The 24,895-nt window shown below is 40.8% G+C and overlaps 1 protein-coding gene, 5 non-coding genes and 2 pseudogenes across 6 annotated transcripts in view; all 8 read right to left on the bottom strand.

The window, feature by feature from the left end:
- LOC141323667 (uncharacterized) overlaps window positions 1–24,895 on the bottom strand; it is an 81,077-nt gene that overhangs the window by 40,958 nt on the left and 15,224 nt on the right. The window lies entirely within an intron of this gene.
- Window positions 3,410–3,528, bottom strand: LOC141317638 (5S ribosomal RNA). Its single transcript, XR_012352004.1, has one exon. It is a non-coding gene; the product is annotated as a 5S ribosomal RNA (ribosomal RNA).
- LOC141346592 (5S ribosomal RNA) lies at window positions 4,278–4,386 on the bottom strand (annotated as a pseudogene).
- LOC141318340 (5S ribosomal RNA) lies at window positions 4,471–4,589 on the bottom strand. Its single transcript, XR_012352661.1, has one exon. It is a non-coding gene; the product is annotated as a 5S ribosomal RNA (ribosomal RNA).
- LOC141318343 (5S ribosomal RNA) lies at window positions 13,007–13,125 on the bottom strand. The gene has a single exon (XR_012352664.1). It is a non-coding gene; the product is annotated as a 5S ribosomal RNA (ribosomal RNA).
- On the bottom strand, window positions 13,210–13,338 carry LOC141345937 (5S ribosomal RNA; annotated as a pseudogene).
- LOC141319008 (5S ribosomal RNA) lies at window positions 14,089–14,207 on the bottom strand. Its single transcript, XR_012353289.1, has one exon. It is a non-coding gene; the product is annotated as a 5S ribosomal RNA (ribosomal RNA).
- LOC141316382 (5S ribosomal RNA) lies at window positions 14,292–14,410 on the bottom strand. The gene has a single exon (XR_012351352.1). It is a non-coding gene; the product is annotated as a 5S ribosomal RNA (ribosomal RNA).

Genomic DNA, 24,895 nt, shown 5'->3' with positions numbered 1-24,895 from the left:
AATTAAAGAAAAATTTTGTACATTTTTCACCCTCCACTGTGTATTTCGCCTTACTTCTTAGCCTCGCCCCCTCATATTTTCCCTTCTCCATTTCCTTCAACCTGCCTTCTAATTCTTTTATTTTTTTTGTATATCTTTATCACATTTATTTAGTTCTTCTTCTAATTTTTCTTTGATTTTTTTCTCATTATACCTCTTGCTTTTTTGTATTAGTTTGCAGTATTTTATCGTAAATTTTTTAATTAAAAACTTCACATTCTCCCACCATATTCTGATATCTTCTCCATGCATCCCATTTCCTTTTTCTTTCTCAATAATCTCCTTAATACGTAAAACGTAATCTTCATTTTTTTAAATCTCTGTGTTTAAAACCCATACCCCTGGCCCTCTTTTCAATGACCCCCAATCTATTTTAATCAAAACTAGCTTATGGTTACTCAGACTTGTTTCTTCATACTTAATATCCCCAATAAAATCCTCAATATTTCTTGTACATAAAATAAAATCAATTCTTGATCTACAAATAAAGTTCCCCACCAACTGTCTTCTTGAGAATTCTTTCTTTTTCTCATTTCTTTCTCTCCACACGTCAATGCAATTATTTTCTTCCATTAAAAGTTTTAGCTCCTTTCTACCCATATCCGACTTAAAAACCATTCCCTCCCCCATATCCAATTTACTAAAAACTGTATTAAAATCCCCCAATAAGATGACCTCATTATGCTTCTTTAAAAAAGCCCTTAAGACATTAAAAAACTCCTTCTTTTCTTTATCTTCTGTTGGTGCATGTACGTTAACTATTATCACAGTCTTCTCATCATACTTCAGTTCAATAGCCATACACTTCCCCTCACCATCCTTATATATTATTTTACCAAGGATCCCTCTATTTTCTTTAATTAGAAAAGCAACCCCTCTCCCCATTCTCCCATCACCATTATTATATAGAATCTCCCCTCCCCATCTTTCCCTTATCTTATTCATAAAATCATCCCTCCAATTTGTTTCTTGCAGTAAAATCAGGTCTTCCCCTTTACACATTTCCACCACCTTTTCAAATTTTCTAACATCCAAAAGTCCCCTCGCATTAAAAGTGACAGTCTTTAAAAGCATTAGCCATATAAAAACATTTAAAATACCCATAAAATTAGTCCATGTCCTCCAACCCTGTCAAAACTTCAAATTTGTTCTTACTTTCAATCTCGGTTTCCTTCAACGCCTTCTTTCTTGCAGTCTCTATGTTTGGTACAACCCTTAGAGATCTCCTTCGCTTCGGTACCTTTGTGTGTGCTTCTTTTGTTTCCTCTTGTTCCTTTTCCTCTCCCAGTTCTTTGCTCCTCATCCTCCCGATAGTCCCAATCCTGTGGTAGACCTCCCAAATTCACCATTTGCGAGCATAAATTAATTTCCTGCTGTGCCTCGCTCAAATCCTCATTTCTTTGTTCCTTCCTCTCCGCGTTATTTAAAATGCTTTGCAAACTGTCAGTTAAAACCATTTGTGTCCATTCTTCACCCTCATTACGTGTTTCCATTCTTTGATCGTTGCAATCATCCCTCTGTTCCGACCCTGTTTCTTCTCGTATGTTAAGTTCCTCTTCCCGTTGTCCGCTGTCTCCCCCATGCATCTGTCCGCTCACCTGCCGTTCTCCTCCGCTCTGCATCCAACATTCACATTTATCCAATGCCAGTTTGCAATCCGGGCACATCACAGCATTGCAGTTTCTCGCAAAATGGCCCCTCTCCCCACATTTAAAGCACGTAAAGGCAGGGCAATCTTTAACCACATGGTCCGGGCTCATGCACAGTCGACAGGTTTTAACCTGGTGACTGTGCATCACCCGGAAATATTGTGGACCCTCCGCCGTCTCAATTTTTGTGCTGTACGGGAGAGAGGGCACCTCCCTCGGAAACCGTGTTTTGACGAACATCGTCCCATCTTCAATGTTCGTGCCCGGATATACTCTTCTTTTAATTTTTGAGATAGGGGAAACCCCCCATCCCTCTAGTTTATTTAAAATCTCTCTATCGTCCAGGTAAGCTGGCAGATGCATGAAGGAGACAACGTAGTCTCTGTTCTGCAGCCTTTTTACTTCACAGTCCGTTCCATTAATCGTTATGCCATCCATTAAAAACTCTGTCTCTTCTTCACTCTCCAATGTCACTTCATATTCCTTATTCTGTTTAGGTCTTACCGCCAATATTTTGCCTTCCCCAATCCGTTCCGAAATTGCTTTGATAATATCCATCGCTCTTAAATCCTTCAGTCCTTCCACATCAATTGTAACCGTCGCTTCTTTCAAGTATTCCCTCTCTTTCCTTGCCTCTTTATCCATTCGAAATCTTTCTCGTTGCCGTTGTCCTTGTCCATTGTCGTTTCCTTGCCTTGTTTCGTCCGCCATATCCAGTTCCTTTGCCGTTTTATCCGTCCGTAAAAAGAAAACTCACGCCCAAAAATCCCCCCCAAACAGCGATCGCTGCTGGGAGGAATAAACTACAAAAAAATAAATGAAAAACTATACAAAAAAACACTAAAACTTAAACAAACAAAAAGAAAATAAACACAGAATGAGGGAGAGCCTTTCTCTCCAAACTGCTGCCAACCACTTCCTGTTGCTCTCTAGCGCCTCAGGTGGCGGTATGGCCATAAGTGAGGGCTGCTACAAAAAGTGGGCTATTTAAAGATCACCCTCCGTAAAAGCCAGCATATTACATAAATAGTGAAGAAAAGGCAAAAGCTTACAGCACCTGGTATTCCCAGGCGGTCTCCCATCCAAGTGTAACAATCGGCCTTATCAGCCGAGTTACAAGACTAAAATGGGGTCAGATTTAACTGTGAGAGATGACTAGTGGTTAAAAGAATGAGACATAAAAGAAGATTGGTTTAAATAGATTTGGTGTATTTACAAAGTTCACATAAAAGACTTTAAAACAACACGATAAAACTAGGTAAACTCTGTTAAAAGAATACAGTTCATTTGTCCATACCCTAAAAACAGTCCAAGAATCCCAGTGTGTTGATAAGTCCAATGTGAGTGTCCACCAGTGTATGTACAATCCACAAAAAGTGTAATCCAAAGTTTGCAGGTGGTGAATGGAAAGGTGAGCTCTAAAATGAGCAACTCCTCAATCCAACAGTTTGGTGAATTTTCTTTTGTTTGTCATGCTGCTCTCTTGTACAGTTTTACTTCCTACTTCCTGTCATGTGTCTAGGCACATGACAGGCCAACCATCCATTTATTAATGACACACACACACACACACACTTAAAATGCTAAGAGTAATAAAATGGCCTAAAAAACGTAAAACACTTAAAAGTCTATAATACATTTAAATGATTGTAATAAATAGAGCGGTAAAACACGTCTTTCTAAAAGCCAGCATATTATATAAATAGTGAAGAAAAGGCAAAAGCTTACAGCACCTGGTATTCCCAGGCGGTCTGCCATCCAAGTACTAACCAGGCCCGGCGCTGCTTAGCTTCCGAGATCAGACGAGATCGGGCGCTCTCAACGCGGTATGGCCGTAAGCGAGGGATGCTCCAAAGAGTGGGCTATTTAAAGATCAGCTTCCGTAAAAGCCAGCATATTATATAAATAGTGAAGAAAAGGCAAAAGCTTACAGCACCTGGTATTCCCAGGCGGTCTCCCATCCAAGTGTAACAATCGGCCTTATCAGCCGAGTTACAAGACTAAAATGGGGTCAGATTTAACTGTGAGAGATGACTAGTGGTTAAAAGAATGAGACATAAAAGAAGATTGGTTTAAATAGATTTGGTGTATTTACAAGGTTCACATAAAGACTTTAAAACAACACGATAAAACTAGGTAAACTCTGTTAAAAGAATACAGTTCATTTGTCCATACCCTAAAACAGTCCAAGAATCCCAGTGTGTTGATAAGTCCAACGTGAGTGTCCACCAGTGCATGTACAATCCACAGAAAATTTAATCCAAAGTTTGCAGGTGGTGAATGGAAAGGTGAGCTCTAAGAATAGCAACTCCTCAATCCAACAGTTTGGTGACTGTCCGTTGTTTGTCATGCTGCTCTCTTATGCAGTTCTACTTCCTGCTTCCTGTCATGTGTCTAGTCACATGACAGGCCAACCATCCATTTATGAAAGACACATACACTTAAAATGTTAAGAGTAATAAAATGGCCTAAAAAACATGTAAAACACTTAAAACTCTATAATACATTTAAATGATTGTAATAAATAGAGTGGTAAAACACGACTTTCTAAAAGCCAGCATATTATATAAATAGTGAAGAAAAGGCAAAAGCTTACAGCACCTGGTATTCCCAGGCGGTCTACCATCCAAGTACTAACAAGGCCCGACACGGCTTAGCTTCCGAGATCAGGCGCTCTCAGCGCGGTATGGCCGTAAGCGAGGGTTGCTCCAAAAAGTGGGCTATTTAAAGATCAGCCTCCGTAAAAGCCAGCATATTATATAAATAGTGAAGAAAAGGCAAAAGCTTACAGCACCTGGTATTCCGAGGCAGTCTCCCATCCAAGTACTAACCAGGCCCGACGCTGCTTAGCTTCCGAGATCAGACGAGATCGGGCGCTCTCAGCGCGGTATGGCCATAAGCGAGGTCTGCTCCAAAAAGTGGGCTATTTAAAGATCAGCCTCCGTAAAAGCCAGCCTATTATATAAATAGTGAAGAAAAGGCAAAAGCTTACAGCACCTGGTACTCCCTGGCGGCCTCCCATCCAAGTGTAACAATCGACCTTATCAGCCGAGTTACAAGACTAAAATGGGGTCAGATTTAACTGTGAGAGATGACTAGTGGTTAAAAGAATGAGACATAAAAGAAGATTGGTTTAAATAGATTTGGTGTATCTACAAGGTTCACATAAAAGACTTTAAAACAACACGATAAAACTAGGTAAACTCTTGTTGTGGAAATTTCCCTTGAGACCTCGGTAATAAAGACAAAACTTAAGTAATAGTTAATAAAGGTTTATTCTTTGCAAAGAAGATCAACAGTCATACAGAAACACAGGTTTGCTGCAGAGTGTGACAAAGGAGGGAGGGATTTCCTCCGCTTTATACCTCTTTGCACACCCAAGGTTACACGCAAAGGCAGCTGGTCTTTTTCACATAAGATACAAGTAAAAACACATCTCCATACATCTCCTCTCCTGGACATCCTAAGCCTATCTCCTAGGCCTCCCATGACCCTTAGGGTCATCCTCTGGTGCCATAAGGCCCCATCTCTCTCCGGTGCCCCCCAGAAGCCGCTGAGGCCCTTTCTCAGAGGAATCTGATCATGGAGTTTTCTCAGTTACCCTCCCCTACATTCCAAAATGTTTAACACATAAGCATAAAAATCACCCCTTTAACACGTTAAACACTCTTAAACTACTAATTATTAAACATATTTTCACAACTTCACATTTGTTCTCTGGAAGCAGGGCTAAACGAATAAACACTGTTATTGCATTCCTGACATGGGTCAGACCCTCAGTCACCTCTCAGATCCCAAAATGGAAATGTTATTCATATGAAACTCAAACTTTATCACTACTGGTTATATGTTTTCTACGGTTACATCTTTCTAATACATGTAATACATTTTAAAAACTCATAATGAAAATATAGCAAACTCAAGGTGTCACATTATATTTATATTCTTCATCTCTGATTTTCATATAAATGATCATTCTCTTAAGTTTGAAAAAAACTTAAAATATGCAAAGGCTTTTTGTTTGGGGTTTTCTTCCCCCTTTCGAAAGCAAGCCACACATTACAGTCACAGACATAAAGACAGTCAATCCCTTCGTCTTGTTGCATTGTCTCGTAACACGGACAAATGACCTGCTTAAAACCTTCGTCGTTTCATCCTGTCTTAATTCATTTCACTGTAAGTTCCACTACTACTATCATCACTGTCACTGATTGGTTTCTCCAAATCAAAACCCATCACCACATTTTCAATCACCACATTTTCATCATCCACACTGAACTTCACCATCTTTGGTGAGACGCTAGATGTCACCAGTCTCTGTACTGAGCTGGAAACCAACTGCAAAATACATGGTAGACACATCAGATGTAAAAGACGCGCCCCAATCATTGGCAACACAGTTGTACACAGCCAATAGGCCCAACCTCCCCCGAGGCTGGTCCACCATTCTGCTTGTATGGAATCAGCTTTTTCGGGCTCTTTTACGGCCCTTCTCATGTGCGCCACAATATTGGTAATGTTGTCGCTGTAGTCTGCCTCAAATCTCTTTACTCCATCCGCTCCTCCTCCCAGGATGTAGATGGGACCTTTTACAGTGGCTAACATGAATCCACGTGGCTCTCACGTCAGCTACCTTCACAGCTGTGTGTGTAGTTAGGAACACATTGAATGGGCCCAGCCACCTTTTACTCATTCCTCAGATCTCATCCCCCATGAAATCCCACGAAATCACCGGGTTTGATGTTGTGCAAGGAACTTTCAGCAACCTTTCCTTGGGCAGCTTTCACCTGTACACAAATATTAGACAACAGAGAAGACATTTCTTTGCAATAACCTAACATGTCATGCTCACACGATCCTGTTGATGGCAGCTGTTGTTTCCCCCCCTCTAGGCCCACGTATGGTGGTCTGCCGAACAAAATTTCATACGGGCTCAAATTTGATCTTACCCGCTTTCTCATTCTCATGTACATGAGAACAATTGCAAAGCAACTAAATCCATGTAAGTCCAGTTTCCTCACAAATTTTGCCCATTTTGTTTTATTGCCTCATTAACAAAATGTGTGGCATTGTCTGAGCCTCTTCTACTGCTACTGCTCTTTTGCCACGTTATGTGTGTTGCAAATTCCAAAAAAAAAAATTCCACAAATTTCAGTTGTTAACCTCTTTATAAACCACAATTCTTTCATTTGTGTCACCATTCCCCCTTTTGACACATGGTCTAACCCATGTGTCAAACGACAATAATGTAAAAAGAAGTGTTCGGGTAAACAAGGTCTGCCATCCACACCCCTCCAAATCCCCTCAGTCATTTTACAGGCGCCCCGCCTCCAGAGCTCCTTTGCCTTCGCTGTCGCAAAAGTCTGCATGCCCTGTAAAGATGAAAAACTGTTTTCATTAGTTTTGGAGAGAGTTTCAGATAAGAGGGTGCACTCCTGTTTATCTGTCTGGTGTGAGGCCGCTGTCCTTGCAGCTGCATCCGCCCTCGCATTCCCTAGAGAAACAGAGTCTTTTTGGTTAAGATGGGCCTTGCCTTTGCAGACGGCAACCTGTTTTGGAAGCAGAATAGCTTCTAGCAGTTCTATCACTAAATGGGCATTCAAAATTGGTCGTCCGTCCGATTTCAAAAAATTTCTGTGTTTCCAGAGTGCCCCAAAATCATGTGTCACACCGAACGCATATCGTGAATCAGTGTAAAGTGTTACGCATTGATCTTTCATCAATTTGCAAGCTTCTGTTAACGCAACGAGCTCAGCCACTTGCGCTGAATAATTTGATGGCAATTTACCCGAGGCTACAATCTCAAATTCGGTTGTTATTGCACAGCCTACTTTGTTTTGACCTGTCTGTGGATCTTTCGTCGCAGATCCATCCACAAAGAGGACATTTTCGCAGTTTTCGAGTGGCATATCAGAAAGGTCGGGACGCGGCGTACAGACCTGTTCCAATGCCGACAAACAACAATGATGCTCCTCTCCGTCTCCTTCTGTTGGGAGGAGGGTAGCAGCATTCAGGGTCGTACAACGCTTAATCGTGATATTCGGCATCTCAAGTAAGATTGTATGGTACCGCAGCCTTCTGGCTGTTGACAATCGCGATGTGTTTTGTTCTTGCAAAATCATGGTGACTGAGTGTGGCGCTAACAAAGTTAGGTCAGAATAACCCACAAACTCTCTTGAAGCCATCACAGCCTACTCTGCAGCCGCCACTGCTCTCAAACACAGTGGCAGACCTGCAGCGACTGGATCCAATTTGCTAGAAAAATAAGCCACAGGCCTCAGTCTGTCCCCATGATGTTGCAACAACACAGAAGTCATAAACCCATTTTTCTCATCTACCATCTGCACAAACGGCCGATCACCATTTGGAAGGCCCAAAGCAGGCGCTTGAGCTAGCTGAATTTTCACGTTGACAAAAGCTTCGTCCACTCAATTTTGTCAGTGGATTTTAGCCCCTTTCCTACTGTTAGGCTTCTTAGGGGTTGTTCCAGAATTGCATAATTGGGGATGAATGTTCTGCAATACGAAAACATTCCCAAAAATGACAACATTTGTTTTTTTTGTGATCGGTTTTGGTACATTCTTTATACCTTCAACACGCTTGTCAGACAGAGATTTACAATTTGGTGTTATGACATGTCCCAAAAATGTTACCTGTTGTTTTGCAAATTGCAATTTTGACAGGCTGATTTTGTGGCCCTCCTCAGCCAAATGTTTCAGGAGGGTCACAGAGTCTGCTACGCAGGTAGCTTCGTCTAGAGAACACAAAAATATCATCAATATACTGCAATAAAACAGTACCCTCTGATAATTTAAGTGGTTCCAAACCTCTTTTCAGCGCTTCGTTATATTTTGTTGGCAATTCGGGCAAACCCTTGAGCGTTGAAAGCAATAGCCTTTACCATTAAATTCAAATGCAAACCAGTATTGGCTCTCTTTTGCCACTGGCACACTGAAAAATGCATTAGCCAAATCAATCACTGAAAAGAAGTTTGCATCAGCCGGTATCTGAGAAAGAATCGTATAAGGATTAGGCACTGAAGGAGCTCTCTTTATTGTCGCTGCACTCACTGCCCACAAATACTGCACAAATGTCCACTCAGCCAGTTGACCTTTGTCTCTTATCTTTCGTTCTAACTGGCGAATCATCACATGGAATTATCACACCCTCCTTCAGTAATGATTCAAACACTGGCCTTATTCCCTCAATTGCCTCTTTTTTTTAGTGGATATTGATGTTGACACGGCCTGTAATCATATTTTGGAGTGATTACAAGTGGTTCACATCCTTTAATTAACCCCACATCGTATTTGTGTTTGGCCCATACATGTGATGGTACTTCTGCCAGTGCTGAATGAATTTCTGAGGGCTCAACATTTACCATGCACTGATTCTCCCAGTCAGTTTTGTCATTTAGAATTGGTCTTACAATTCTTTCAACCTCAATTTTGCATTCAATTGTCATCATAAATGCTTTCAAAGTCTCACTATGCTTCAATCCTGAGTCTATTTCTCTCCAGTCTAAACTATCGATAAACAAACCAACCTCTGCCCAAGCCTGACCTTCAGCCTTCGCTAACGACAAGTGTGGAACTGTCTGCTCTGTCATGTGATACTGTTTAGACTGTACCTCTGTAAGGCATGCTGCCAACGCACATCCTTTCACCAAAACATTTTGTCAAAACTCAGAGCCTCTGCACAAGTCTGCTCAAACCAATCTTTTTCATAGTTTTCATCCCTTTCCACTACGACATGTGACGTACAATGCAAATCATCAGGTGCCATTATTTCTGCCTCAGAGCATGTTACACATTCCCTAGCTTTTCCGCACATCATTGTAGCCCAATCATGATTTATGACGTGCCATTCGTAAACCCATTGAGACTCTTCGTGCAAACAGCTCCATTGCTCAACTCCTCTCTCCTTTTTCGATTCTGACACCCGTGAGGTCAGCAATGAGACTCAAATTCAGTTTGCACATCAGATCTCGTCCTAAGATGGGTACGGGACAAGTTTTTGAAAACAAGAATGCATGTTTTAGCACTCTTCCTGTTTCTGTTTCACAAATTAATGGTTCTGTAAATCTCTCAAACATTGTACGTCCTGACGCACAGAGAGACCCAGAAACATGATCTGTTAGCTCTGGTACACATGGTAGGTCACATAGCCGCACGGTTGATCTTGTAGCCCCTGAATCAGCTAAAAAATCTATTCATTTTCCCTGAACTATCAGTGAATATTTTGGCATTACTTTAAACGCCTCAGACTTATACATAGCATACTGTTTTTCAACAGCATCATCATTCATTTCAGACACAGGAAAGCAAGCTTTTTCTTCATTGCAAAGAGCAGTCAGTACATCAGTGTATGTGTATGCGTGTGTAATTGATTTATGTTCACTTCCCTTTTCTTGTGGCCGCTCGCTCGTCTCCTCCTCCCCCTCCTGCTCCCCGTTCCCCTCCTGGCATCAGTCCGATCCATTTTTCCTCTTGCTTCGTCGCTTTGGGGCAATTCTCAGCCCAATGTCCATCCTGTTTGCATGCACGGCATTTAGAGCAGCCTCTGAAGTCATGGTCGTTGGTCTCACATATCCAGCAGCTCCACTTGCGCTGAGGTTTCGCTGGGCCCCTCTCCTTTTTCCCTCTGGCCCAGCCTTTGCGGTTCTTTCTTCGCACACCCGTGGCTATCTTAGCCAAACTCAGCTGTAGATCTCTGTCCATTCTGGCCTGTTTCTTCTCACGCTTCTCTCTCTGCAGCTTATCAGCGTGTCGCGCGTGAATCAAAACTGTGGCTAATCTTACTTCTCTGAACTCAATGCAGGAAATTTTTACCTTTTCTGCAATGTCCGGTCTCAGTCCGTCCAGGAAGGCATTTCTCAAATGACTCTCCCATCTCCCCGGCTCCTGACCTCTGTCAGCCGGTTCAGTCAGCCCTGAGAATTGGTTGAATGCCTCGTGCAGGCTGCAGTAGTACTCATCGACCCTTTCATCTTTCTCCTGCTGGCATCGGCTGACTCTGGACATGTCGATTCGCATCGGAAACGTGTCTTTGATCGTGTCAACGACCCTGTCCACAGCTCTCCGGTATGCATAATTTGCAGGATCATCCCAGTCGCTGCTCTTCCTTCTGCAATCGTCCTCTGGCACTCTGCCCCTGATCTTGTACCAGTTCGTCGGCCCCAGCTTTGACAGCAAAAGTCTCCTTAGCTCTGCCATCGTCGGGCTGAATTCTTCACAAAACCTTAACAGTTCGGTGCTCAGCTTGTCACCCCCTAGAGTCTCTTCGGGCAGTGCGTCTGGCTCAGCTCCACATGCTGCTGCTGCTTCTTGCGGTGCTGTAGGGTGTTTCGGAGGGGAGCAGTCGAGGTCGGGATCAACTTTCAAAGCGCGCAGCTCGGCCACAGGGTAGTGATGGACATTGTACGGCGGTGGAACATGTTTAAAGACAGAAACATCAGACATATTAGTATTTGTGATTAATGCAAATGTTTTTCCCTCTTTTAATTCCCTAATTTCCTCTTCACTCACTTTTAATTCCTTCAACATTCTATCAATCTTTTTCTCATTATCCTCTACTATTTTCTGTTTTTTTCTCGATCTTCGTTTCCCTCCCTGTCATTGCTTTTTGTAAAGCCCTTCTTTCTCTTCTCTCCGCCTCGCCAAGCCAACAATTCACCGTCCCCTCACATTCCTTACACACATGCCTCTTACAACATTTCTTTGGCACCTCACTGCCCTCCCTTACTGACTCTTTCGCTGCTTTCAGCTTCACAACACTCAAGGTTCCCTCCCTAGGAAACTCATGATATTTGATCAGTTTTTCTATGTCCAAAATACACTTTTCACCCACCGACTTTCTCATTTCCCTAAATGTCGGCGTGTCATATTTCCCAAATTTGCTCTGAGATTTCCCCATACTGACGCTTGACCACTTTTTCCAAAGTGTACCTTTTTTCCCTAGCCGGGCGCGCCCTATTCCCTGTCAGACGTCTCCAACAGGACCAATCTTTCACCCAAGATTGGAGAGGTCGAAGCTTTCCACTTCCAATCTACCCCCGCAGCCTATCACTGCGTGGTTGTGATCAGTACCCCCAGGGTACGTCTCCTCGCGCGTAGATTTTGTCAATTGTCAGTATGGTTCGTCCCCTTTTACCAAATTTACTTTCTATTTACTTTTTCCCCAAAAAAGAAAAGAATTAAGTCTGTCTCTTACCAGTTTTGGAGGCTTGATTTTGGTTCGTTTGATGATTCCAGTGGTGCCTCCTCCGGCCTTCGGCGGATCGGCCCCTGTCTCCCTTAATCCTAGTCGGGGTTAGGGCTGAACATCTATTGTTCAGGATTACGGTCACCGTTCCGCTGTCAGGTCAGAAGACACAGCCATGGAATCCCACGCTCTGACGCCAAGTTTGTTGTGGAAATTTCCCTTGAGACCTCGGTAATAAAGACAAAACTTAAGCAATAGTTAATAAAGGTTTATTCTTTGCAAAGAAGATCAACAGTCATACAGAAACACAGGTTTGCTGCAGAGTGTGACAAAGGAGGGAGGGATTTCCTCCGCTTTATACCTCTTTGCACACCCAAGGTTACACGCAAAGGCAGCTGGTCTTTTTCACATAAGATACACAAGTAAAAACACATCTCCATACATCTCCTCTCCTGGACATCCTAAGCCTATCTCCTAGGCCTCCCATGACCCTTAGGGTCATCCTCTGGTGCCATAAGGCCCCATCTCTCTCCGGTGCCCCCCAGAAGCCGCTGAGGCCCTTTCTCAGAGGAATCTGATCATGGAGTTTTCTCAGTTACCCTCCCCTACATTCCAAAATGTTTAACACATAAGCATAAAAATCACCCCTTATGAATTTTTCACTAACACTCTGTTAAAAGAATACAGTTCATTTGTCCATACCCTAAAACAGTCCAAGAATCCCAGTGTGTTGATAAGTCCAATGTGAGTGTCCACCAGTGCATGAACAATCCACAGAAAGTTTAATCCAAAGTTTGCATGTGGTGAATGGAAAGGTGAGCTCTAAGATTAGCAACTCCTCAATCCAACAGTTTGGTGACTGTCTGTTGTTTGTCATGCTGCTCTCTTATGCAGTTCTACTTCCTGCTTCCTGTCATGTGTCTAGTCACATGACAGGCCAACCATCCATTTATGAAAGACACATACACTTAAAATGTTAAGAGTAATAAAATGGCCTAAAAACATGTAAAACACTTAAAACTCTATAATACATTTAAATGATTGTAATAAATAGAGCGGTAAAACACGACTTTCTAAAAGCCAGCATATTATATAAATAGTGAAGAAAAGGCAAAAGCTTACAGCACCTGGTATTCCCAGGCGGTCTCCCATCCAAGTACTAACCAGGCCCGACACGGCTTAGCTTCCGAGATCAGACGAGATCGGGCACTCTCAGCGCGGTATGGCCGTAAGCGAGGGTTGCTCCAAAAAGTGGGCTATTTAAAGATCAGCCTCCGTAAAAGCCAGCATATTATATAAATAGTGAAGAAAAGGCAAAAGCTTACAGCACCTGGTATTCCAAGGCGGTCTCCCATCCAAGTACTAACCAGGGCCAACGCTGCTTAGCTTCCGAGATCAGACGAGATCAGACGAGATCGGGCGCTCTCAGCGCGGTATGGCCATAAGCGAGGGCTGCTTCAAAAAGTGGGCTATTTAAAGATCAGCCTCCGTAAAAGCCAGCCTATTATATAAATAGTGAAGAAAAGGCAAAAGCTTACAGCACCTGGTACTCCCTAGCGGTCTCCCATCCAAGTGTAACAATCGGCCTTATCAGCCGAGTTACAAGACTAAAATGGGGTCAGATTTAACTGTGAGAGATGACTAGTGGTTAAAAGAATGAGACATAAAAGAAGATTGGTTTAAATAGATTTGGTGTATTTACAAGGTTCACATAAAAGACTTTAAAACAACACGATAAAACTAGGTAAACTCTGTTAAAAGAATACAGTTCATTTGTCCATACCCTAAAACAGTCCAAGAATCCCAGTGTGTTGATAAGTCCAACGTGAGTGTCCACCAGTGCATGTACAATCCACAGAAAGTTTAATCCAAAGTTTGCAGGTGGTGAATGGAAAGGTGAGGTCTAAGATTAGCAACTCCTCAATCCAACAGTTTGGTGACTGTCCGTTGTTTGTCATGCTGCTCTCTTATGCAGTTCTACTTCCTGCTTCCTGTCATGTGTCTAGTCACATGACAGGCCAACCATCCATTTATGAAAGACAGATACACTTAAAATGTTAAGAGTAATAAAATGGCCTAAAAAACATGTAAAACACTTAAAACTCTATAATACATTTAAATGATTGTAATAAATAGAGCGGTAAAACACGACTTTCTAAAAGCCAGCATATTATATAAATAGTGAAGAAAAGGCAAAAGCTTACAGCACCTGGTATTCCCAGGCGGTCTCCCATCCAAGTACTAACCAGGCCCGACGCGGCTTAGCTTCAGAGATCAGACGAGATCGGGCGCTCTCAGCACGGTATGGCCGTAAGCGAGGGTTGCTCCAAAAAGTGGGCTATTTAAAGATCAGCCTCCGTAAAAGCCAGCATATTATATAAATAGTGAAGAAAAGGCAAAAGCTTACAGCACCTGGTATTCCCAGGCGGTCTCCCATCCAAGTACTAACCAGGCCCGACACTGCTTAGCTTCCGAGATCAGACGAGATCGGGCGCTCTCAGCACGGTATGGCCATAAGCGAGGGCTGTTTCAAAAAGTGGGCTATTTAAAGATCAGCCTCCGTAAAAGCCAGCATATTATATAAATAGTGAAGAAAAGGCAAAAGCTTACAGCACCTGGTACTCCCTGGCGGTCTCCCATCGAAGTGTAACAATCGGCCTTATCAGCCGAGTTACAAGACTAAAATGGGGTCAGATTTAACTGTGAGAGATGACTAGTGGTTAAAAGAATGAGACATAAAAGAAGATTGGTTTAAATAGATTTGGTGTATTTACAAGGTTCACATAAAAGACTTAACATAAAAGGCAAACTCCAACCCAGTCTCACGGCAGTTCGTGGTATAGTCACGAAATTTAATCTATTGATTCGTGTTCATGGACACGAATTTCCCTCTTTTTTCGTGTCACTCAGCACGAATTTCGATCTAATGTATTTCAATGGGAAATATCTTTCGTGTCACTCAGCACGTATTTCGATCTAATGTATTTCAATGGGAAATATCTTTTCGTGTCACTGAGCACGAATTTCCATCTAATGTATTTCAATGGGAAATATCTTTTCGTGTCACTGAGCACGAATTTCCATCTAATGTATTTCAATGGGAAATATCTTTCGTGTCACTGAGCACGAATTTCCATCTAATGTATTTCAATGGGAAATATCTTTCGTGTCACTGAGCACGAATTTCCATCTAATGTATTTCAATGGGAAATATCTTTCGTGTCACTGAGCACGAATTTCCATCTAATGTATTTCAATGGGAAATATCTTTCGTGTCACTGAGCACGAATTTCCATCTAATGTATTTCAATGGGAAATATCTTTCGTGTCACTCAGCACGAATTTCGATCTAATGTATTTCAATGGGAAATATCTTTCGTGTCACTGAGCATGAATTTCGATCTAATGTATTTCAATGGGAAATATCTTTTCGTGTAACTGAGCACGAATATCGATCTAATGTATTTCACTGGGAAATATCTTTTGTGTCAAACAGCACGAATTTCGATCTAATGTATTTCAATGGGAAATATCTTTCGTGTCACTCAGCATGAATTTCGATCTAATGTATTTCAATGGGAAATATATTTCGTGTCACTCAGCATGAATTTCGATCTAATGTATTTCAATGGGAAATATATTTCGTGTCACTCAGCATGAATTTCGATCTAATGTATTTCAATGGGAAATATATTTCGTGTCACTCAGCATGAATTTCGATCTAATGTATTTCAATGGGAAATATATTTCGTGTCACTCAGCATGAATTTCGATCTAATGTATTTCAATGGGAAATATATTTCGTGTCACTCAGCACGAATTTCCATCTTCTCAATGGGAAATCTTACGTTTTTAGTTGTGCCACTGGGGACCACAGACGCTGTATTTTTTTTTCTAATTTGTTATTTATTTACTTATTTTTGTCAGTGCTTACAGTCAAAAAATATAGTATATACATTCCCCTGGTAAATAAGGAGACTGCAGAGTTGTGCTACGGCTATCGTTTCTTTTCTGAGAAATGCCGTTTTCCATAGATTTGTGTCAAATATAGCAGTAAATAGTACAGTAGCTACATATGAGCCTTACCGACCGTTTACTATGGTGAATATGCCAGCTAAAACTACCTGTCGTAATTCTAATAAACAATATCACACTTATTTTTAATGTCATTTTTATTAATCTCAAACTATGTTATAATTGTCTTTGCTCATCGCTTAATAAGACAGCTGGTAAAACAGCTGTACTAATGAAAATAATATGATTTTGCTGTGCTCCTGATTATTTTGTGAAGCTTACAATTTTATGTTTTTTTATTTATTTACTTACTTGTTTGTTTATTTGTTTATTGCTCTGTGTCAGTTCAAGCCATGTGTACATATTTACACATATTTTAAATAATAAATAGAAAAATAGAAGAAAAGAAAAGAAAAGAAAAGAGCAATACCCATGAGCCTCAGCCTCCGTTGCTATGGAGACAGAGCCAGTCTGCTTTGCAATTGGGTGAATTCTTCTCATTGCGCGCAAACCACTGTCCAGGTAGGTTACTAGGCTAATAATTAATGATCACGTTTTGTTTAAATTTTAAAAATGGATCCCTTTCTTTGCCATTAGGCTCGCGTGGTTTACATGTTAGGACAACAATTAAAGCCCGACCAAAGGTTTCCTCATTATCAGCGAAAAAACTTGTGAAATTAGGCTTGCTAAACGGGGCTAGCTAACTTCAATATAAGCTAACTCTAGTTTTAAGTTATGTCAGCCTGGTGGAGCATTGCGTTATTGTCTGGGATATGGGCGATTTTTTCTCAATCATCGTGACCTTATGTTTTAATCGTATCCAAAATTAGCAAATGTCAACATTAAGGAGCGCTAAACACGCTCAAGCAGTGTATGTTTCATTCATACTCGACGCTAGAGGCGCTCTCACGCAGAAAGTACAAAAAAGACTAGTAGAAGTAATTACGAATGACGTGCCAGAAAACCCTAATATGGACAAAGGCTACAGCTGTAGCTATGCTGAATAAAAACAGAAAGGTTGTAACTGATGGAAGGACAATGAAAGAATGAAAGACAAATATATGACACATATGGTATGTGATCATGTTATGAAGTATATAAATAATGCAGTGCTGCTGACATAGCATTAATTACAGTATGGAAACTAAAAAATATATTTTCTGCCTTATCCTGTGATACAGATAAGAAAAAAACAGGGAAAAAATATTATAGACTACAAATTATTGGTTATTGTCCAGCAGTGTAGGCTATTTAGCCAATTAAAAGTAAGATATATATGTATATAATATATAGATACATATATATAAATAAATAAAAAGTCTTGTCAGTGTAACCGGGAAAAAAAGTGTTATGGTATTATTCTTAGTATATTTGACATATTTCCCCCTTCACATATCTGAATATGTCAGTATATAAATTGGCCTAACATTACTACACATAACATTGCCTTTGAATCTTGGATGAGGAAACCCCAGATGCATGTTAGTGTACAGAAAATAGGAAAATTTTGATTTTTATTCATTTATCTTAAGCATTTATAAGAAATCTCTCACTATAGGGGAGCACTTTTTAAACCTTATTTTAGCATAAGTATTCTACACTATATAATTAACATTTTCTGTTCTCCCTCCAGATCCTGTCAAATGAGTCACCTCACCAGTCCGAATCTAGATAGACCTGATTTAGCGAACCCAAAGGCACTTTTAAGAGCCAACCTCTATCTCTCTTGTTATCTTTTTCTATATCTGTCTATTTGTCACAACTTCTGTGTCCATCTGTCTCACTAACTATATTTCTATCCATCTTTCCAATCTATATCTTTATCTATCTCTCAGTCTTCACAAACTTTCCTTTCTCTCTGTCTTAAACTACTTGTCTGTCTTTTCCATCTTTGTCAGTCTGTCTGTCTTTAGTCTGTCTGTCTGTATCTGTTTGTGTTGCAATGGCGACCAAACATAAACTTGACTCACAGGATCCCCACTACCAAGAGGGGAGACGCATGGCTCTTGAACTGAAACTAGACCGTGTTCTAGCTGAAGCCAGGGTAAGATTTTTTAATTTACCTCAATCATTTTATACTTGAACATGCAAATTGGGGAAAAAGTAAATAAAAATGTAATGAATGTAGAAGAAAGAATATGTCATGCAGGTATATTGCATGATGAAATGAAGTAGTTCACATCCTATAATGCTTTTTGGCATTTGTAAGTGAGGGAATTTATTTTATAAGAATGGAGCTCCATCCTCCCCAAGTTACAGAGCCTTGGAGAATTTATGGCAAGGTTCATTAACATGCTCGTTCAACACTTTACTAACACTATGTTGTGTTTTACTTTCACTAATCACCTGTCTTTTGGATCCAGTACATTTAACAACATCAGTCTTAAAAGAACATTTTACTCCAATACACAGACATCAGCTGAGGAGAGGAAACGTGCACGCTCTGGAGGAGACCCTCCACAGACCTCTAAAAAGGACTTTTTAGGGAGTGGCAAGCCGAGGGGAGGCAAGGAGGGTGACGCCAAGCTGCAGCTCCAGGTTATATCTGAATTATGTAAATGGTGGACCAAATCAACTTGGAACACTGTAATGAATTATTTAGAGTTCAAAATGTTCCAATATCTAAAAAGAAATTAAAAAGTGCATAAACCTTTCAGTGGCAATATAGGGGTTATGCAAAACAGACTACCATATTCTGCTAAACAGGTCTCGTTGCTTCCGGTTCACGTGTTTTACATATGCCTTGTTAAATATGAAGGTGTTTTACTCAAGTTGCCTTCAAAGTAGACACTAAAGATGACCATAACCAATTTCCATTACATATGTGGATTGATATATAAAAGTTTTTTATTTTTATTCTTTTCACTAACATTTATATATAAAAACTGGATAAAATGTCAACAATAAAATTAATTAGTTCATTTAACAGATTACCTTAAAAGTCCATCGATATTGCCATTATTTAATATGGCTATTAACACGTTCTCCGACAAGCGGAAGAGATGAGACCTGTTTTCTGGGTTTGGTCAGATGATGTTCAACATCCTTGTTGTATTAAGACATTACCAACTTAACAAAAATATGTCTGATTTCACAAATTGTTTAGTTTTGGGTTCAAAACAAAACAAAACATGAATGCAGTGATAGTCTAACATGTTATTCTTCTATGTACTGTTTTACAGTCGCACACCCTCCTCTTGAGTGCTCCTTGTCATCCAGTGTGGAGGTTCCACTTACTGTACCCTCAGCAAAAGTAAATCCTCAAGAGGAATTTGGTAAATCACTGTGATGAATCTAAAATCCATGTGTAATTAAAGAAAAAAACTGCTTAGACAATGCTGACAGTGCAGTAAATGGATTAAGAACACAATTTAGTAAAGTTTAAGGCTGGTTTGATACTGAATCATGAAATTGTGTTTATTCTAAATATTGATCAGTGGGGTTTTAATTGATCCTCCTCTAAATTGTCCCTTTTGATTTTTATTGATATTTTCTTTACAGAAAAAAATATGGAGAGGCTCTCTGATATTTTGGCATCTTATCCTTCTGCTGAGCCTCCAAGAAGCTCTGCATCCTCATGGTCTTTTCGGCAGCAGAAAGCCTCAGATCGCTGGAAAGAAGCAAGACCATACCACCTAAAATGCCTTATTGCAAAAGAGGCTGTTGGTCGTCCATTGTGTTGGCTTTGCCATGAGCCTGCTGTTATTAGGTTGGTTTTCAAAATTATTTAACTTTAGGGTAGGCTTGCTATACACCTGAAATAATATATTAGGGAAAAAATGATCTTCTCCCTAGGTGCACAGAGTGTCTTCCCGAGGAGTGGTTCTGTGGGGACTGTGATGTATTGCATCACAAAAAACAGCCACTCCACAACAGGGAATGTGACATCCATGGGTTTTTTGAAGCCATTCCTCCAACCTCGTATGTCATTAAAGGGGAAGATGGATATTGCATCCATGAGCAAGGTACAGTATGCTCTCATGAAAGCCCTCATGTGTGTCTGCAGCCAGTTACAAATAATCTTTTTTTTTTTTTTGCCAGCTTCCATTTTGCCGACTGTGAAGGTGCCAGACTGCTCCTGTGAAGGCACCAATTTCACCATTTTACCAGGCAAACCAGTAATATTAATTACCATCAATGGTAAAAACCATTCACTATTTAGATTTCTGTTTTGATTTGATGTTTTTCATACTAGTGTGCTGTGGCATTGTGCTTACAATTGTAGTCAAGTCAAAACCTATGGTATAGTATAGCAGATGGTATCGTCATATTAGCCATAACAAAGACAGACATCTTTTATTTTTGTCCTCCACAAACCAAAATAGTTAGCTGTTACAAAGCAGTAACATCCTTTGTGTCCTTCCAGCATGAAGTCCAATCAACACAGCTGTTTGGAATTTAGTGAATTCGACAAATGTAAACAATGTGTGATACCAAAGCCACCGGAAGGCAAGCCTGCAACCTTTAGCCAAAAAAGTGTAACGGCTAAAACTAACACTGTGGCGCAGGAAAGGACACCAGCCGCCATTTTTTTTAAATGGATGTCAATGGTGGAGGGGCTTCAATATGCTGAACGAAAGGCTTTTTAGAGGAAATAGCTTATGATTTATTGAAACGACAGCCTATCAGCTAATCTTCAACATGTCTTAAAATAAACAATAGTTTCGGATTGAACTATTTTTAGAGTTTCTACTGAAAAAAAATTAAGAGAAGTCACTGACTTTTGGATTCAGCTTTCAGAACATCCTATTCATTCCTATGGTGTCCGCAAATGGCAATAAAGTGTCACACAACTCAGAAACAGAAATTCAATGACATCAATGCTGTAATGTTATGCTTTACCATTACGTTTTATTCAGTAGTAAGTAACACAAATCCTCTCATTTCCCAATAGTAAGACTGTCTTTGGTGATACTACTATTTAAGAAGTTTGGTGTGTGTGCTGGGATTATAGGAAGTTGTGCAGTGTCCCTCAACCATTCACACTGTGCAGAATTACCAAACTGTTGTAAAATGTATTTTTACAATTTACTTTTTTTCTTCCAAGGGCGTTTTGACTCACATCAGCCACTATATGTATGTCAAACGTGCCAGCATCAGTGGACTCCTGACTTAAAGGACCTTCTTAGGAGTGGATATTGGCCAGCCTCTGTCACCAGTTCCATACTTTATACACTGGACCTCCTGAGCTCCTTTCAGGAACTCAAGGTCATCTCTCCGGGATTCTCCAGACAAGCCTTCGCAAAGCTGCTGGAGCATCGCACTAAGATTGGAGGAAGAGTAAGTGTAATTGGTTTTTCACATTATAAAATTTCTTTCCATAAGCAGACATCGTCACATATACTATTTTGTTGTAAATATCTTCCAGACTGGACAAATCAACGGTGATGCACTACAGCGGAGTTTCTTAGAGTTTTCATATGCTTCATTTAAAGGTTGTATCAGCGATTTCTAGCCTAAAACATAAGTGTCAATTTCAGCTTACCTTTCTTCAGGATCCGCTCGCTGCCTGCCCCATAAATTGTCTGTGAAAAAACCGCGTCTCTCTGGTCAGCCTAGGGTCCGAGATATGCCAAAAAAACAATCGGCACTACCAACCTTTCCACACAAAAACAAACAGTGTTCCAACCAATCAGCGTCAGGGATTTGGTGTTGTGGACTTTCGCTCCGCCTCCCTCACATCCCTGCACCAGTAGGAAAGTCCACAACACCAAACCCCTGACGCTGATTGGTTGGAACACTGTTTGGTTATTTGTGGTGTGTTGATAGCGCCGATTGTTTTTTTTGGCATATCTCGGACCCTAGGCTGACCAGAGAGACGCGGTTTTTTCACAGACAATTTATGGGGCAGGCAGCGAGCGGATCGTGATGAAAGGTAAGCTGAAATCGACACTTTATGTTTTAGGCTAGAAATCGCTGATACAACCTTTAAGGAAGACCAGCTCTGCTGTGGTGCTCCTTTTACCTGCCCAGCCTGCACGCCGGAAATGTTGGCCGTTTCAGCAGATGGAAATAGAAAGCTGTACCGCTTTCGCCGAGAGACAAGGTAGTCTTTGTTCCTGTCTTTTTATTGAGTTATTTAGTTACTTTATACATTTAATGGATGGATTTCATATTTTTCTTTCTTCCTCAGCTGTGATGACCCTGGCTTTTTTGAAGGGCTCTTTGTGGCTGAAGACAGTGCTGTGTCTACATTTGTTGACACCATTCAGAAAGCTGTGAGAAATGTAAGTTTTAAATAAAACTATATAAGTCCGACAATGATTTCCTTCCCACTTCAACTACATCTGCCTACCAACTACTCCAAAGTCAACTTGAGAGAATAAGTGCTATATATTTTATAACGCCATTGCTTATATTTGATTGTTGTGTTTGTTATGTGTGTCATAGACACAGGGTAAAGGCACATGTGGGGATTCCCAGTGGACAGCAGCGAGGGAGACATCAAGGAGGGCTTCTAAATTGGATGAAGAGGGGATGGAGGTTGCTGTGTGTCGCCACGGATTCCTTCTGAAAGCCCTTAATATGTATAGGGGGAGATATTTGCCTACCCTCTGTATCTTCAGAAGGAGCTCATGCCAGCCAAGGCACAGTTCTTTGCAATGGATGTGGCTTGCAAATATTGGCCATACTTGGAGAAGGCTGCTAGTGTTCTTCCTGCTCTTCAGGAGCTGACCACAATGAAACCGTTCCTCAGTGTGATGCATGCTCGAGCCCATGCTACTAAATGTGAAGTATGTATAATATTGCATCATGTACATTTGTAATGTTTACAGGCACATTAATAATGTGAAATTAAAGTGAAGCATTAAACTATACTATGCAGCTTTTTTGCTTAATCTTTTCTTTTACAGATTGTTTGAAGAAAATTGTGCCGATTTAATTAAAGTGAATTTCTTCCACCATTTACTAATAGATTAAGTGGAGTGGTAGAAACCAGGAAGGAGCAGGGACAACTGCCGGTGAGGAGGTGGAGCAAGTAAACAGTTACCTCTCATGTTGTGCCCTGAAAACCAAATATATGTCCAAAGCAGGTAATCAGATTGTTTGCAATATTCTTGCATATTTTTTTTAAGATTAAGCATCATAACCTCATTATCTGCTTTAAACAGCACGGGTGGACATGCTTACATTGCATGCAATGGGGTGGAACCACAAAAAAAGTATCTCTCTACATCAGTCACTTTCCACAAGATATGTGAAGGTAAGTCTCCTATTAATTGTTTTGTGTATCCTTTTGTTGTGTGCACTCGGGCTGTTGTTAATCGAACAAAGTTCTGATTATTGTATAACACTGTTTATCAGACTTGTCAGAGACTCCAGGAGGAAACTGCAAGGCTAGCTGAATTAAAAACAGAGTTACTTTGCACGGATGAAGTGGTGTCACAGTGGCTTTCTGATGTGAAGGAATGGGCAGCTGGCGGTAAGCATAACCAGTTAAAAGAAACAGCAAATATCATTTTCCACTGCTATCAGAAATTTTCAGTTTGATATTAAAGAGCAGTTAAAGATAATAGGCTGATCATCTATGGATTACAGCAAACTACATGTCACCATCAGATGTTCTGCCAAATTTATGTTGGGTATTTCAGTTTCCCTGCAGGAAGTTCAATGAATTTTTAAATAAAAATTCAAACTCTGAACGGTTCTGTGTTGTTTTAACAGTGAATTTGCTGTCACTATTACTTCTACACAGACACCAGATACATCTCATGCCATTCACGGCAAAACACACAGAGGACTTCAGCAGTCAGTTGAGGGGCTTTACCTTATGCCTCGTTCAGACTGTCAGCCCAAATCCGATTTGTCCATATCTGGATGGAATCGGATTTGAATAACTGACTGTCCACACAGTCATATCGCAACTGTTCAAATCCGATTTGTGCGTCCATACGCGTTCTTTCGTTTTACGGAATGTGCGTTGGTTTCTATGGCAATGATGGTGCGTTGTAATGCCTACACGAAACCGAAACAACATTGACGGGTTAGCAATGTTGGTTTACAGCATGACAAATTGTAGCCGTGGTGCTGGACTACTGCGTCTAATAAAGCAAAGGCAGAAACGTAGGAGGCTGTTTTGCTCTGCTTTATGTCCTGCTGCTGTCTCCGCCGGTTTCGAAATTCAGCGAGAAATGTGGATAAGGCCGACTAGCAATGACTGGTGGAATCGCGTAGTGCCCCAGTTTGATGAGGAGATGTGGCGGTCAAACTTCAGGATGCGTGCCGATACATTTACGGTGATTTGTAACCGTCTACGACCCTTTCTTGTTCGTCAAGACACGCACCTTCGGCATCCTGTTCCTGTGGAAAAAAGAGTCGCCGTTGCAATATGGTGGCTTGCTACGGGCTCAGGTTACCGAACCCTTGCACATCTTTTTGGGCTTGGGAAGAGCACAGTTTGCATTATCGTGCACGAAGTCTGCAAGGCACTAGTGTCACTGCAATGTGAATACATTAAATTGCCAGTCGGGGATCACCTCCAGGAGGTTATCTGCGGCTTCAAAACATGGTGGGGCTTTCCTCAGTGCGGAGGGGTCATTGATGGAAGCCACATTCCCATCATTGCACCATCGGACAATCACACCGACTACTTTAATAGAAAAGGATGGCACTCTGTTATCTTGCAAGCGGTTGTAGACCATCAGTACAGGTAAGAATGTTATCTACTACAAAGCTTTCTTAAAGTTAATTTAAAGTCATTTTATATAGATTTATTATATTTTTAATATCTTTACATTTGTAGCCAGTGGCAAGTTAAATCATATGTGCAGTGTCTTGCGAAATTATTCATATGCCTTCATTTTTTTTCACATTTTGTTATGTTGCTGCCTTATGTAAAACTACTTTAAATTACTTTTTTCCCACGTCAATCTACACTCCCTACTCCAGGGGTCGGCAATTAAGTTTGGCCTCGGGCCAGATTTTCTCCAAGCCATTACATGGCGGGCCACAACCAAAACAATGGCTAATTTATTGAATTAACAGGGGAG

This window comes from Garra rufa, chromosome 1 (assembly GCF_049309525.1).
Source record: "Garra rufa chromosome 1, GarRuf1.0, whole genome shotgun sequence".
Taxonomy (NCBI): Eukaryota; Metazoa; Chordata; class Actinopteri; order Cypriniformes; family Cyprinidae; genus Garra; species Garra rufa.
This window is presented reverse-complemented; position numbering and strand designations above follow the sequence as displayed.